This window comes from Giraffa tippelskirchi, chromosome 6 (genome assembly GCF_054371585.1).
Source record: "Giraffa tippelskirchi isolate mGirTip1 chromosome 6, T2T-mGirTip1v1.2.pri, whole genome shotgun sequence".
Classification (NCBI taxonomy): domain Eukaryota; kingdom Metazoa; phylum Chordata; class Mammalia; order Artiodactyla; family Giraffidae; genus Giraffa; species Giraffa tippelskirchi.
In genome coordinates this window covers 124351797-124368302 of record NC_137280.1, presented here as the reverse complement: position 1 = coordinate 124368302, position 16506 = coordinate 124351797, and the positions used below count along the sequence as shown (strand labels likewise).

The 16506-nt window shown below is 39.5% G+C and overlaps 1 protein-coding gene, 1 non-coding gene and 1 pseudogene across 6 annotated transcripts in view; 1 reads left to right on the top strand and 2 right to left on the bottom strand.

Moving 5' to 3' along the window:
- The window catches only part of LOC145510248 (histone-lysine N-methyltransferase SETMAR-like), a 57073-nt gene that overhangs the window by 27652 nt on the left and 12915 nt on the right, over window positions 1-16506 (top strand). For 3 of the 5 annotated variants that reach the window (XR_014056919.1, XR_014056918.1, XR_014056920.1), the window contains 3 exons: window positions 13090-13129; window positions 13870-13950; window positions 14881-15269. The exons of the other annotated variants lie outside the window; for them this stretch is intronic. The gene's annotated coding sequence lies outside the window, so the exon portion shown is untranslated. Of the gene's footprint in view, window positions 1-13089; window positions 13130-13869; window positions 13951-14880; window positions 15270-16506 lie in introns of those variants that run through there. 5 annotated transcript variants of the gene reach the window in all.
- LOC145510249 (mitochondrial import inner membrane translocase subunit TIM14 pseudogene) lies at window positions 12467-12742 on the bottom strand (annotated as a pseudogene).
- LOC145511769 (U6 spliceosomal RNA) lies at window positions 13789-13893 on the bottom strand. The gene has a single exon (XR_014058150.1). It is a non-coding gene; the product is annotated as a U6 spliceosomal RNA (small nuclear RNA).

Sequence of the window (16506 nt, the reverse complement as noted above, 5' to 3'; positions counted from 1 at the left end):
GTACTTTCACTCTTACTGCTGAAAGCTCATTGACATATTCTTACTTACCAGTTCTAACAACTCTGTAATGAATTTACCCTTGTTTATCATGTCAGTTTTCATTATTTGGGGTTCCCTCTCATTTTGAGACTAGTAGCCCTCTGTTCACTGGTTTGTTTCTTTAGATGAAATTCTGTGCAGTGTTCATATCAGGTGACTTTTTTCTTTTCCCTAGTTCTTTAAGTTCCCAAAGAGGCTGAGGAAAGATGAGGGGCATCACTCCTTCTTCCTTTTCTCCTTTTTAGTTGGTCTTCATGCATTTCATCTCAAATGGAGAAGTCAACTGACTGGAACCATCAGGCTTCCCACCCATTAAGCAGTAACCAAGGGGAGGAAAAGAGGGCAGTCTCAGCTTTTAGGGGTCTTTGGCTCAAATTTCTACGAGAATGGTAGAAGAAGAGGGTGGCCATTTCAGTCATGAATGATTGTATTCTCCTGGGCTAAACCTATAAATATTAAACCCCAATTTTGTGGTGGTAAATGCCACCAAATTGAATTGCTTTTAAAACTACACATAACCCTGGCAAATATAATTTCGGCCCTTTTCTCACACTGTGGTATCCTTTTACTTACACCATACTTTGACAGAGAAAGAATGGAACAAGCTTCATTTTGATTCATGAATGTTGTTTTTATTCTAAATGCCCCATGTGAGGGGAATGCAAATAGACACAAGATATATGCAAATTCACTTGCATACCCAGAGAAGGCAAATGAGGCTTAGTTCTTAGATTCCTTGATCAGGCTCCCTGGGTGAGAAGGACTAAGGAAAGAGGTGTCTGTAAGTGAATTACAGAGAACGTCATGTTTGAGAAGGGAGAGGAGAGATGTTGGCTGCCATACAGCTCCCAGCATTCCAGAACCTGCATATAAAAGTGAGTGCAGCTGCCAAGGCAAGAGAAGGAGCTCAGTGAAAGAACGGCCTTCACTGGCGTGAAGGCACCCAGGGCACAGAATGCACACAGCAGGATAAAATGGAGTCTCCAACTTTTCTGCTTTAAGTCTTGACCCCAAATCCCTGCATATGTCTTTAAACCACTGGCTATATCTTCCTGCCTCCTCCCCCTCTCTTTTAAAACCCAAGCCAAGACTAGGGTGCAGTGAGTAAGGCAAAACATATAAGAGGAGTCCCCAAAATCAGTAATCAAAATAACCAATGTTTTAGTGTAGTATTTTTTTAAATTCAAAAGTAATGCAAAATATCTATGTTGAACAAAATTCCAGTTTTTAAATGAAGACAGATGCTATTGAGAACTTTTGTGACCCTGCCTCAATCACCCTGATGGGCATGATAAAGGATAGAAACAGTAAGACCTAACAGAGGCAGACTTAACATCCGGTCCCATCACTTTATGGCAAATAGATGGGGAAACAATGGAAACAGTGACAGACTTTCTTTTCTTGGGCTCCAAAATCACTGCAGATGGTGACTGCAGCCATGAAATTAAAAGGCAATTGCTCCTTGGAAGAAAAACTACGACAAACCTAGACAGTGTATTAAAAAACAGAGACATTACTTTGCCGACAAAGGTCTGTCTAGTCAAAGCTATGGTTTTTCCAGTAGTCATATATGGATGTGAGAGTTGGACCATAAAGAAAGCTGAGCACAGAAGAATTGATGCTTTTGAACTGTGGTTTGGAGAAGACTCTTGAGAGTCCCTTGAACTGCAAGGAGATCAAACCAGTCAATCCTAAAGGAAATCAATCCTGAATATTCATTGGAAGGACTGACGCTAATGCTGAAGCTCCAATCCTTTGGCCACCTGCTCTTCGCATCAGGTGCAAAGAGCCAACTCACTGGAAAAGACCCTGATGCTGGGGAAGATTGAAGGTGGGAGGAGAAGGGGATGGCTGAGGATGAGATATTTGGATGGCTTCACTGACTCGATAGACATGAGTTTGAGCAAGCTCCGGGGGTTGGTGATGGACAGGAAAGCCTGGTGTGCTGCAGTCCATGGGGTCTCAAGGAGTTGGACATGACTGAACTGAACTGAACAGAGGCAGAAGAGATTAAGAAGTGGCAAGAATACACAGAAGAACTGTACAAAAAAGGTCTCAATGACTGGGATAACCATGATGGTGTAATCACTTACATAGAGCCAGATATCCTGGAGTGTGAAGTCAAGTGGGCCTTAGGAAGCTTTACTATCTACTAATAAAGCTAGCAGAGGTAATGGGATTCCAGCTGAATTATTTCAAATCCTAAAAGATGTTGCTGTGAAAGTGCTGCACTCAATATGTCAGCAAATTTGGGAAACTCACCAGTGGCCACAGAACTGGAAAAGATCAGTTTTCATTCCAATCCCAAAGAAGGGCAGTGCCAAAGAATGTTCAAACTACTGGACAAATGTGCTCATTTTGCATGCTAGTAAGGTAATGCTCAAAATCATTCAAGCTAGGCTTCAGCAGTACGTGAACTTCCAGATGTTCAAACTGGATTTAGAAAAGGCAGAGGAACCAGAGATCAAGTTGTCAACATTCATTGAATCATAGAGAAAGCAAGGGATTTTCAGAAAAACATCTACTTCTGCTTCATTGACTATGCTAAAGCCTTTGACTATGGATCACAACAAACTGGAAAATTCTTCAAGAGATGGGAACACCAGACCACCTTACCTGTTTCCAGAGAAACCTGTATGCGGGTCAAGAAACAACAGTTAGAACTGGACATGAAACAACAGACTGGTTCAAAATTGGGAAAGGAGTATGTAAAGGTTGTATGTTGCCACCCTATTTATTTAACTTATATACAGAGTGAAAGTGAAAGTGGAGTCGCTCAGTCATGTCTGACTCTCTGCGATCCCATGGACTATACAGTCCATGGAATTCTCTAGGCCAGACTACTGGAGTGGGTAACCTTTGCCTTCTCCAGGGAATCTTCCCAACCCAGGGATTGAACCCAGGTCTCATGCACTGTAGGCAGATTCTTTACCAGCTGAGCCACAAGGGAAGCCCAAGAATACTGGAGTGGGTAGCCTATCCCTTCTCCAGCAGATCTCCCAAACCAGGAATCGAATCAGAGTCTCCTGCATTGCAGGCAAATTCTTTACCGAGTTAAGAGTACATCATGCAAAATGCCACGCTGGATGAATCACAAACTGGAATCAGGACTGCTAGGAGAAATACCAACAACCTCAGATATGCAGATGATGCCACTCTAATGGCAGAAAGTTAATAGGAACTAAAGAGCCCCTTCATGAGGGTGAAAAAGGGGAGTAAAAAAGCTGGCTTAAAGTTCAACATTCAAAAACTAAGATCATGGCATCTGGTCCCATCACTTCATGGCAAATAGAAGGGGGAAAAGGCTCCAAAATCACTGTGAACTGTGACTGCAGCCATGAAATTAAAAGATGCTTGCTCTTCGTAAAGAAAGCTATGAAAAACCTAGACAGTGTATTAAAAAGCAGAGACATCATTTTGCTGACAAAGGTCCATATATGCACGTATGTGAGAGTTGTATCTTAAAGAAGGCTGAGCGCCAAAGAATTAACGCTTTTGAATCGTGCTAGAGAAGACTCTTGAGAGTCCCTTGGATGGAAAGGAGATCAAACCAGTCGATCCTAAAGGAAATTAACCCTGAATATTCATTGGAAGGACTGATGCTGAAGCTGAAAACTCTAATACTTTGGGCACCTGATGCGAAGAACTGACTCATTGGAAAAGACCCTGATGCTGGGAAAGACTGAAGGCAAAAGGAGAAGAGGATGAGGTAGTTAGATAGTGTCACTGACTCAGTGGACATGAATCTGAGGAAACTCTAGAAGACAGTGAAGGACAAGGAAGCCTGGTGTGCTGTAGTCAATGGGGTTGCAAAGAATCAGACACGGCTGAGTAACTGAATAACATCACCCTGAAACTGACCCTGGCAAAGCAGGTGTCTAGTTGTAGTTTGCCAATTTGATTTTTTAGACTATTGCATTAAAGTATTATTTATCTCCATGATTGAGTTTTTTGGCACCTCTTAAATCTGGTGCTCAAGGTGAGTGTCACTCAGTCAATCAGTTCAGTCGTGTCTGACTCTTTGTGACTTCATGGACTACATCACGCCAGGCCTCCCTGTCCATCACCAACTCCCCGAATTTACTCAAACTCATGTCCATTGAGTCAGTGATGCCATCCAACCATGTCATCCACTGTCGTCCCCTTCTCCTCCTGCCTTCAATCTTTCCCAGCAACAGGGTCTTTTCAAATGAGTCAGTTCTTCGCATCAGGTGGCCAAAGTATTGGAGTTTCAGCTTCAGCATCAGTCCTTCCAATGAATATTCAGGACTGATTTCCTTTAGGGTGGACTCCTTGCTGTCCAAGGGACTCTCAAGAGTCTTCTCCAACACCACAGATCAAAAACATCAATTCTTCTGTGCTCAGCTTTCTTTATGGTCCAACTCTCACATCCATACATGACTACTGGAAAAACCATAGCTTTGACTAGATGGAACTTTGTTGGCAAAGTAATGTCTCTGCTTTTTAATATGCTGTCTAGGTTGGTCATAACTTTTCTTCCAAGGAGCAAGTGTCTTTTAATTTCATGGCTGCAGTCACCATCTGCAGTGACTTTGGAGCCCAAGAAAATAAAGTCTCTCACTATTTCCACTGTTTCCCCATCTATTTGCCATGAAGTGTTGGGACCAGGTGCCATGATCTTAGTTTTTTGAATGTTGAGTTTTAAGCCAACTTTTTCACTCTCCTCTTTCACTTTTATCAAGAGGCTCTTTATTTCTTCTTCACTTTTTACCATAAGGGTGATGTCATCTGCATATCTGAGGTTATTGATATTTCTCCTGGCAATCTTGATTCCAGCTTGTGCTTCTTCCAGTCCAGCATTTCTCATGATGTACTCTGCATATAAGTTAAATAAGCAGGGTGACAATATACAGCTTTGACGTACTCCTTTCCCTATTTGGAACCAGTCTGTTGTTCCAGGTCCAGTTCTAACAGTTGCTTCCTGACCTGCATACAGATTTCTCAAGAGGCAGGTCAGGTGGTCTGGTATTTCCATCTCTTTAAAAATTTTCCACAGTTCGTTGTGGTCTACACTATCAAAGGCTTTGGCATAGTCAATAAAGCAGAGGTAGATATTTTTCTGGAACTCCCTTGCTTTTCCTTTTTTTTTTTTTAATTATTACAGCTGAGTTTAATGGAAAAATAAACATGTTTCATATTGAATATCTGTTGCATGCTGAATATCAGCCTAGAGAGAATTTTCCCATTTGTTTCTTCCTTTTAATCACATGTCTTCTTGGTTGTTTATATGAGTTATTATATATAATCAAATAGATATTCCTTATAAATTCCAAATGGCAAGACATCACTAGGATTCTTTTTGAACACAAAATTCTGGATTTTTTCCAGTGGTTCCAATGACCAGGGCTCCTGCCTCTTGAACCACTGTTTCTTTCTCTTTTTTTTTTAAATTTTTTAAATTTATTTATTTTAGTTGGAGGCTAATTACTTTACAATATTGTAGTGGTTTTTGCCATACATTGATATGAATCAGCCATGGGTTTACATGTGTTCCCCATACTGAACCATCCTCCCACCTCCCTCCCCATCCTATCCCTCTGGGTCATCCCAGTGCACCAACTCTGAGTACTTGTCTCATTCATGGAACCTGGACTGGCAATCTGTTTCACATATGATAATATACATGTTTCAATGCTATTCTCTCAGATCATCCACCCTCGCCTTCTCCCACAGAGTCCAAAAGACTGTTCTATACATCTATGTCTCTTTTTCAGTCTCGCATATAGGGTTATCGTTACCATCTTTCTAAGTTCCATATATATGAGTTGCTGCTGCTGCTAAGTCGCTTCAGTCATGTCCGACTCTGTGCAACCCCATAGATGGCAGCCCACCAGGCTTCCCTGTCCCTGGGATTCTCCAGGCAAGAACACTGAAGTGGGTTGCCATTTCCTTCTCCAATGCGTGAAAGTGAAAGTGAAGTCGCTCAGTCGTGTCTGACTCTTCGAGACCCCATGGACTGCAGTCTACCAGGCTCCTCCATCCATGGGATTTTCCAGGCAAGAGTACTGGAGTGGGGTGCCATTGCCTTCTCCAATATATATGCGTTAGTATACTGTATTGGTGTTTTACTTTCTGACTTACTTCACTCTGTATAATGGGCTCCAGTTTCATCCACCTCATTAGAACTGATTCAAATATATTCTTTTTAATGGGTGAGTAATATTCCATTGTGTATATGTACCACAGCTTCCTTATCCATTCGTCTGCTGATGGACATCTAGGTTGCTTCCATGTCCTGGCTATTATAAACAGTGCTGTGATGAACATTGGGGTACATGTATCTCTTTCAATTCTGGTTTCCTCAGTGTGTATGCCCAGTAGTGGGATTGTTGGGTCATATGACAGTTCTATTTCCAGTTTTTTAAGGAATCTCCACACTGTTCTCCATAGTGGCTATACTAGTTTGCATTCCCACCAACAGTGTAAGAGGGTTCCCTTTTCTCCACACCCTCTCCAGCATTTATTGCTTGTAGACTTTTGGATAGTGGCCATTCTGACTGGCGTGAAATGGTACCTCATTGTGGTTTTGATTTGCATTTCTCTGATAATGAGTGATGTTGAGCATCTTTTCATGTGTTTGTTAGCCATCTGTATGTCTTCTTTAGAGAAGTGTCTGTTTAGTTCTTTGGCCCATTTTTTGACTGGGTCGTTTATTTTTCTGGAATTGAGCTGCAGGAGTTGCTTGTATATTTTTGAGATTAATTCTTTGTTGCTTCGTTTGCTATTATTTTCTCCCATTCTGAAGGCTATATTTTCACCTTGTTTGTAGTTTCCTTTGTTGTGCAAAAGCTTTTAAGTTTAATTAGGTCCCATTTGTTTGTTTTTGCTTTTATTTCCAATATTCTGGGAGGTGGGTCATAGAAGATCCTGCTGTGATTTATGTCGGAGAGTGTTTTGCCTGTGTTTTCCTCTAGGAGTTTTATAGTTTCTGGTCTTATGTTTAGATCTTTAATCCATTTTGAGTTTATTTTTGTGTATGGTGTTAGAAAGTGTTCTAGTTTCATTCTTTTACAAGTGGTTGACCAGTTTTCCCAGCACCACTTGTTAAAGAGATTGTCTTTTCTCCATTGTATATTCTTGCCTCCTTTGTCAAAGATAAGGTGTCCATAGGTACGTGGATTTATCTCTGGGCTTTCTATTTTGTTCCATTGATCTATATTTCTGTTTTTGTGCCAGTACCATATTGTCTTGATGACTGTGGCTTTGTAGTAGAGCCTGAAGTCAGGCAGGTTGATTCCTCCAGTTCCATTCTTCTTTCTCAATATTGCTTTGGCTATTCAAGGTTTTTTTATATTTCCATACAAATTGTGAAATTATTTGTTCTAGTTCTGTGAAAAATACTGTTGGTAGCTTGATAGGGATTGCACTGAATCTATAGATTGCTTTGGGTAGTATACGCATTTTCACTATATTGATTCTTCCAATCCATGAACATGGAATATTTCTCCATCTGTTTATACAAAGGATCATAAGAGACTACTATCAGCAGCTATATGCCAATAAAACGGACAACTTGGAAGAAATGGACAAATTCTTACAAAAGTATATCCTTCCAAAACTGAACCAGGAAGAAATAGAAGATCTTAATAGACCCATCACAAGCACGGAAATTGAAACTGTAATCAGAAATCTTCCAGCAAACAAAAACCCAGGATCAGATGGCTTCACAGATGAATTCTACCAAAAATTTAGAGAAGAGGTAACACCTATCTTACTCAAACTCCTTCAGAAAATTGAAGAAGGTAAACTTCCAAACTCATTCTGTGAGGCCACCATCACCCTAATACCAAAACCAGACAAAGATGCCACAAAAAAAGAAACCTACAGGCCAATATCACTGATGAACATAGATGCAAAAATCCTTAACAAAATTCTAGCAAAGAGAATCCAACAACATATTAAAAAGATCATACATCATGACCAAGTTGGCTTTATCCCAGGAATGCAAGGATTCTTTGATATCCAAAAATCAATCAATGTAACACACTACATTAACAAATTAAAAGATAAAAACCATATGATTATCTCAATAGATCAGAAAAAGCCTTTGACAAAATTCAACATCCATTTATGATAAAAAACTCTCCAGAAAGCAGGAATAGAAGGAACATACCTCAACATAATAAAAGCTATATATAACAAACCCACAGCAAACATTACCCTCAATGGTGAAAAATTGAAAGCAATTCCCCTAAAGTCAGGAACAAGGTAAGGGTGCCCACTCTCACCACTACTATTCAACATAGTTTTGGAAGTTTTGGCTACAGCAATCAGAGCAGAAAAAGAAATAAAAAGAATCCAGATAGGAAAAGAAGAAGTAAAACTCTCACTGTTTGCAGATGACATGATCCTCTACATAGAAAAACCTAAAAACTCTACCAGAAAATTACTAGAGCTAATCAATGAATATAGTAGAGTTGCAGGATATAAAATTAACACACAGAAATCCCTTGCATTCCTGTACACTAACAATAAGAAAACAGAAAGAGAAATTAAGGAAACAATACCATTCACCATTGCAATGGAAAGAATAAAATACTTAAGAATATATCTACCTAAAGAAACAAAAGACCTATATATAGAAAACTATAAAACACTGATGAAAGAAATCAAAGAGGACATAAATAGATGGAGAAATATCCCTTGCTTTTTCAATGATCCAGCAGATGTTGGCAATTTGATCTCTGGTTCCTCTGCCTTTTCTAAATCCAGCTTGAACATCTGGAAGTTCACAGTTCACATACTGTTGAAGCCTGACTTGGAGAATTTTGAGCATTACTTTACTAGTGTGTGAGATGAGTGCAATTGTGTGGTAGCTGGAGCATTCTTTGGCATTGCCTTTCTTTGGGATTGGAATGAAAATTGACCTTTTCCAGTTCTGTGGCCACTGCTGAGTTTTCCAAATTTGCTGGCATATTGAGTGCAGCACTTTCACAGCATCATCTTTTAGTGTCACTCACCCTGCTCTAGTTCTAGCCTTGTTTCAATCCCTCCTCTTCTTTTTAAACTTTATGACAATTGTTTGCGAATAAGCCCCTTTCTGGGCTTGGCTCAATATAATGAGACCTGGGAATATGCAGGATGTACTGGATTTTGCAGAGAGCTTTTTCTCACTCCACCTGCCTTCTTTGCCTTCTTTCTTTGAAATCAGTTCCCTGGCAGGGCATTCTTGATTGTCCTTTCCTTTCCTCTTGTTTGCTTCATGTTTCTTTTTCCAAGCAGCATCTCCTAAATTTCTTGATCTCAGCTTTCCAAGTTCTGTCATCTCAAAAAGCACCTCAATTCTTGTCCTAATTTTAGACAACTAGGATGAAAGAGAAATTTGCTCTGCTTGTGAGAAATTTGCTTGTGCTTGAATCATGTCCGTGCCCAGAGTAGACTAAGATGATTTTCTTAGAAGAATGGACAGTGTGTGTATGCCATGACACTGGCATGTCAGACTTTCCTTGAGGCACTGTGTTTATAAAATAAAAATTATTACTTTTCTTTACTTTGGGTGGCCTTCACATTTATATTCCATTCTAGGTTTGTACAATAGACTGACATCATACTCTAATTACAATAGAGTAACTGAAGCTAAGTCGCTTCACTTGTGTCTGAATCTTTACAATCCTGTGGACCCTAGGTAGCCTGCTGGGCTCTTCTGTCCATGGGATTCTCCAGGCAAGAATACTGGAGTGGGTTGCCATGCCCTCCTCCAGGGGATCTTCCTGACACAGGGATTGAACTCGCATCGCCTGTGTCTCCTGCATTGACAGATGGGTTTTTTACAACTAGAGCCATGTGGGAAGCCCAGAGTAACATCATACATATTTTAAAATTATGTACATTAAAATACACACAATGAAAGAGAGGAGGAAAGAAGAGAGAGAGGAGAGAGAATTTACATTTTGAAGGTAAAGCTCAGCCGTTCTCCTAAATGTGGATACATCCCAGAGGGAGCATGAGAAGGGAGAGGTGAATCTATTGTTTCCTTACAAAGCTGTGTCTATCAAAATGTATTTCATGAGCAATTTTAAGGCATTTTGGAGTAATTTGTCTACGTTTAGTTTTTTCCTTACTTGTTGATATAGGAACCAACCCCCCATTAGAGGCTATTCTACCAAAAGCAGTGAATGATTGTTACTATTGTGTTTTGTCAGAGTGTTTTTCAATTGTTTAACACATTTGAATTCTCTTTACCTGACCAAACTGACCATCTTTGAAAGAAAATGTGAGGTCATAGTTATCACACAATATTGCACTTAAACTTTTCTCCTCAGGGTTTGCAGCAAGGGTAGGTCAAGGCTGTGGGCTCCGTAGGTTGACTTCCCAGGTTCAAACTCTAACTCTGCCACTTATTACTGAGTCACTTTGTGTAAGTTACTGCACTCAGTTTTGTTTTGTTTTGTTTTCTTTCTCATCTTTAAATTGAAGATAATGCTAAACCTAACCCCTTAGGGTTATTGGAAGGATTAAATGAAATAATGCAGATAATGTGCTTTGCCCAGCACCTGGTGTTTAGTAGGAATTCAGTAAATCTTAGCTGTGATGATAATAGGTTGGGATTGCATGACTGCATGGTGATCCTGCATTTTGAGGAGTTGCCACTAAAAATAGTGACTTCTGACTATGGTGGTGAGATCCAGTCAGGCTTTCTTCTATCAGACATGTGGTAGCATGTCATTCCAGTAAGTTATGAGTTTTTTTTTCCATAATATTATGTTTACTAAGTTTACAGACCTGAACAGTTTTTAAGTCCTAAGGACCATGAAGAAAATCTGATACGCTTGGAGCAAAATGGTATAAAATAAACTTAAGTAAAGTCTGGGTCCCTTTTTAATTTCCACTAACAGTAACTACATTTCAGTTCCTTGTCCTATTTCTAGGTGTTAATGAAAGATAATCTTCCATCACTAACAAACTTGCTCTGCATGTTTAAAACACTAGCCTTGGCACTGGGTGCTCACAGGTCTTAGCAGCTTGGCAAAAAGACCATAAGAGCAGTTTTCTCCTATTTTCAGTTTTCTCATTCTCTTGCCTGGTGGGTGCTCAGTCCTCATTCTAGAATTTCTTAGGGGGAAAAAAATCTCATCACCCTTCCAATTATTTTATTTCTCTTCTCTTGGCAAAAATATACAGGGAAAGATAAAAAAAGAATTGTGACCTTATTTTGCACATACCCTTTTCTAATCAGGGATTTCCTTGGTAGTTGGTTTTGCAGCCTTCAGCTGAGAAATTCCCCAGCTTCTACAACTCCTTTCTAATCATTACTTAATATCATTAAAATTTGATTCTCTAGAGCAGAGGCTGGCAAACTATGGCCCACAACCCTGATGCCTGTGTTTGTAAATAAAGTTTTGTTGGAACACAGCCAAGCACATTTGTTTACCTATCGTGTGTGGCTGCCCTCCTGCTATGACAGCAGAGAGAGGTAGTTGCCATGGAGACCAGATGGTTTAAAAGCCTAAAATATTGACTGTTTGGCCCTTTCAGAGAAAGTTTGCAGACCCGCTGTTCTAGAGCATCTGTAGCTTTCAGTTTGTATTAGTTATTTATTGTCAAATAACAAATTATCCCAAAATTCAGCAGGTTAAGGCAAGAGATATTATTTCCCAGTATCTGTGGGTCAAGAATTCAGGAGTGGTTTTAACGGGGTGATTCTGAGTCAGGGTTTCTCATGAAGTTGCAGTTAAGACTCCAGCGATCTGAAGGCTTGACTAGAGCTGAAGGCTCCACTTCCAAGAGGGTTTCCTCACGTGGCTATTAGTAGAAGGCCCGGTTCCTTGCTAGTCGCTGGCAGGAGGTATCAGTTCCTTGCCACATGGACCTCTGCACAGGGTTACTTGAGTGTCCTCACAACATAGGAATCGACTTTCTTCCAGCAAGTGATCTGAGGGCAAGGAGAAGACTGTAACATTTTTTATGATCTAGTGTCAGGATTCACACACCCTTATTTGCACATTATTCTATTTATTAGAGGAGAAGGCAATGGCACCCCACTCCAGTACTCTTGCCTGGAAAATCCCATGGATGGAGGAGCCTGATAGGCTGCAGTCCATGGGGTCGCTAAGAGTCGGACACGACTGAGCGACTTCACTTTCACTTTTCACTTTCATGCATTGGAGAGGGAAATGGCAACCCACTTCAGTGTTCTTGCCTGGAAAATCCCAGGGACGGGGGAGCCTGGTGGGCTGCCGTCTGTGGGGTCGCACAGAGTCGGACACGACTGAAGCGACTTAGCAGCAGCAGCAGCAGCTATTTATTAGAAGGAAGTTACTAAATTCAGTCCATACTCAGAGGAGAATTAAGCTTCATCTTTTATTTTTAGTCATTTATTTTTTGGAGCTTTGAGGTATTTTATGATAAAAAGCTGGTACCCACATACACAAATGAATAAGAACTTAAAATTCATCATACATTTACTTCATTTTCTAGCTTGAGCTTCTAGTAAATCTTTAGCTTCATTGATTTTGACTGCTATCTAAGGAGATCCTGTCTTGTCTGAGTGATTTAAATGCACAATTCGTCGATGAGCATCTCTTATTCTTTCTTTATTGGCAGTAGGACTTAAACCTAGTATTAATGCTGCTTCCCATTTTGTCAGTTTGCATTTAAACCCATCTCTGTAATGGTCGCTGGTGAAGGCAGACTTGGATAGACTGTGAAAAATCTGTTTTACTTGAGAGTCCATATGCCTCATGGCTTGCAAAACGTAATGACCTGCACAATGGTCAGTCTAACTGCTATCACTATATTGGCCATAGTTCCAGCTCAGCTCCTCTGCCTCCTCGGAGACTGTGGTTCATTCCAGCCAGAGGCCACAGCCACCAACTCCACACCTCTATCAGAAAGCAGCATGGCCACCACCAGCAAGCACAAACTGCCCACACATGGGTGCCCCAGGGATTCTGCTTCATCTAGTAAAGGAAAACGTATCGAAGAATTTATGGACATATTTTAAAGCCACCATCCTTAATTCCAATCCATTTTTTTTTCCTGTGACTTTTTTTAAAATTTATTTTTAATTGGAGGATAATTGCTTTACAGTGTTGTGTTGGTTTCTGCCATACAATAACGTGAATCAACCGTAAGTACACATATGTCCCTTCCCTCTTGAACCTATCTCCCACTATCCCCATCCCTCTAGGCAGTCACAGAGCACCACCAACCCCTTTTTTAAGGAATTTCTTTTTTTAAAGGCCTACAAGAGGATTAAACTTTTCCTGTAAAGGGCCAGTTAGTAAATATTTTTGGCTTTATGGGCTATAAGATCTTTGTTGCAACTATTCAACTCTGTATAAGGAAAGTAGCCTAGGGACTTTCCCTGGTGGTCCAGTGGCTAAGACTCCACGCTCCCAATGTAGGGGGTCTGGGTTCCATCTCTGGTCAGAGAACTAGATCCCACATGCCACAACTAAGAGTTCGCACGCCACCACTCAAAATCCCACATGCTGCAACAAAGATTCAAGATCCCCAGTGCTGCAAATAAGACCTGGAACTTCGCTGCATCCAGATAAATAAATAAACATTTTTTTTTTTTTAAAGAAAAGTAAACTAAACAATAGATAAATGAATGGGCATGTCTGTGTTCCAATTACATTTTATTTACAAAAAACAGGCAAGGAGTTGGATTTGGCTGATGCGCTGTAGTTTGCCATCCTCTGGTCCAGAAGATTCTTCAATAACACAAACCAAAAAGTTAACTCACATAGCAGACTTTTTTTCAGTTTATTCTTTTATTTTTTTAAAAATATGAAACACTTCACAAATTTGCATGTCATCCTTGCCCAGGGGGCCATGCTAATCTCTGTATCATTTCAATTTTAGTATATATGCTGCTGAAGCGAGCATGAAGACATACAGTTTTAAGCCGGGGATCTGTGCATCTTGGACCCTTCTCAACCAAGGGTAAACCAAGGATAAACTCCTCCAGGATAAGAATCATGACATATAGTTCTTTTTATTCTCCTTCAACATTCAATAAGGTTCTGAGCATGTAGTTGCTATCTGATTAAAAATTGTTTACCATTTAATGGATTCATAGTATTCTATTGTATGACTATTCTATAATACTTAAGCAATTCTTACTACTCTTTGTTGGTACAAATACACTGTAGTAAATATGGTTCTGCATGCATATTTGTACACACATATGAGTATATTCTAGGAGAGATTCCTAGAAGTATAATTAAGTCAAAGATCATGTGTACTCTTAATCTGACAAAAAGAATTTCAAATTAATGTTAGTGTATAATTTATTTCATACAATAAATGCACAATAATTCAGGACAAAATAAAGATCTATAAGGTGCTTTGAACTTTATAGACTTGTATTTCCTGTGCAATCTTCATAGAAACTTGTTAAGCTCTTTCTAAGCCAAGTAGTACAATTGAATACTGATGACCAATGTATCTATTGTTAGGTGGTGTTTATAGATCATAGAGCAGGCAGAAATGAAATGTTTCCTATTTTCATGTTTTCAGAGAAGCCTCATAGAACTTTTAGATTTCCCAGAACATAATACTGAAATTGCTACTGGCATTGCCCTCGCTACATCAAAATTCCTATCCTGAAAGTCCTTCTTAAAACACAAATCTATTCAGGAGACAGTATATCCCCTCATCTCCCTATCACGTCAGTGTATCCTATGGAAAGTGCCAAAGGATAGGCTTTGCATCAGTGGACGATGGAAGGACGACATTTTAAAAAGTCATTTTCAATTAAAAGAACTTGTTGAAGAGGAAAGGAAGGGACCAAATTGTATTGCATGCTTACTAAGTATCAGATTCTTTACTCATGTTTCCTGTTAAAGTGGATATTATTAATCTGTCTTTCAGAGATGAAGAAGTATGTTCCAGAGGATATATTGACTTTATTTACCAGTCAAGATTAATTTGAATTGTGATCTTTCTAACACCAAAGTTGTGTCCACTATATGATGCTGCCTCCCAATATGCTCAGAGTGTATTGATATTCTCATGCTACAAACATACAAGACCTCAGACCACTGATTTCCTGAGCCTGGCCTTATGACACGAATCAGCTTCAGGAAAATATCAGCCTTTGCTCTGTCCAAGAATAAAGCAGGAGCTGTCCATCTGAAAGCAGACTGTTCAGCAAGTAAAGGGAAGCCAGCAGAAAATAGGGTAACCAGAAGTAATTACCTTGACCTAGAGTGGAGAGAAATGGAATGACTTAATTTAGTCATATTGTCTGGTCATTATACTAATTAGAGGAAATAAAAAAGGAAGAGAAGGCAAATGGAAAGGAAAAGAGTGGTGGTTAGGGGAATACCTGAGAGAAATAAACTGTTTGCTATTTTACGGTTCCAATGAGGTAAAACCAAAACCGAAACTTCTTTGCACTGCCTCTTTATGACTTTACTTTAGGGGGAAGATTATTTTACTGTATTTCAGCTTCTCTACCAATAAATATTAGAAACAAACTTTACCATTTTACAACTACTTCTCTCCCTGTGCTTGGAGATTGTTCCTGGATTGTATTTCTTCCAAATACAGAATATACATGAACATATATATTATAATGAAATAGCTAGAGTCAAATTTCACTCATGTGGACTCTAAATACAGAATTTATTTTTAAAAAATCAGTTATGGGTTGCACTGAAATTTATGTTATTGGGCGTATAGATTTTTAACAAGACAATGAAGTCATTAAGAAACACAAGTGGTGATAGTCAACTCATTTAAGAGAATTAATTACCTGTAAATAATATAACACCTATTGCATATTTACTGCTTCTGTCTGAATTCAGGCCAAAAAAAAGTTGAATTTATTCAGTAAAGAAACCCTTGTTTATATGGCATTCCACAACTGAATTAACTCCTAAGGGGCTACTATGAAGAGTGAAAGTCACTTAGTTGTGTCCGACTCTTTGTGATCCCATGGACTATATGGTCCATGGAATTCTCCAGGCCAGAATACTGGAGTGGGTAACCTTTCCCTTCTCCAGGGGATCTTCCCAAGCCAGGGATCGAACCCAGGTCTCCTGCATTGCAGGAAGATTCTTCACCAGCTGAGCCACATGGGAAGCCCTCTACTATACAAACTTAGATTGACTTTTTGGGAACGTTGGAAGTAAGAGGTTAAAAAATAATTTTTGGAAGGAAGGATTAAGCTAAAAGAAAGTAGAAAATTAGGGTCTAGAAATTGGAATCAACACGTAAGAGGTTTTTTGGTGACATCCAGAGGTTAGCTCTGGTAGTGTGGTGTGGATGGAAGCAAATTTTCAGGGATTTTCAGGAATGACTAAGTAGTAAGTAAATGGAGCATTCTAGAGAACATACATTCCAAATATTTGGCAGGGGAATGAGGAGAAAAAGGATAGTGATGATGGGGGATGGACAATAATGGCAAGTGAAGTGGCTCAGTCCAATTAAAAAAAAATGGGCAAAATATTTAAACAGACACTTTACAGGAGAAGATATACAGATGGCAAACAA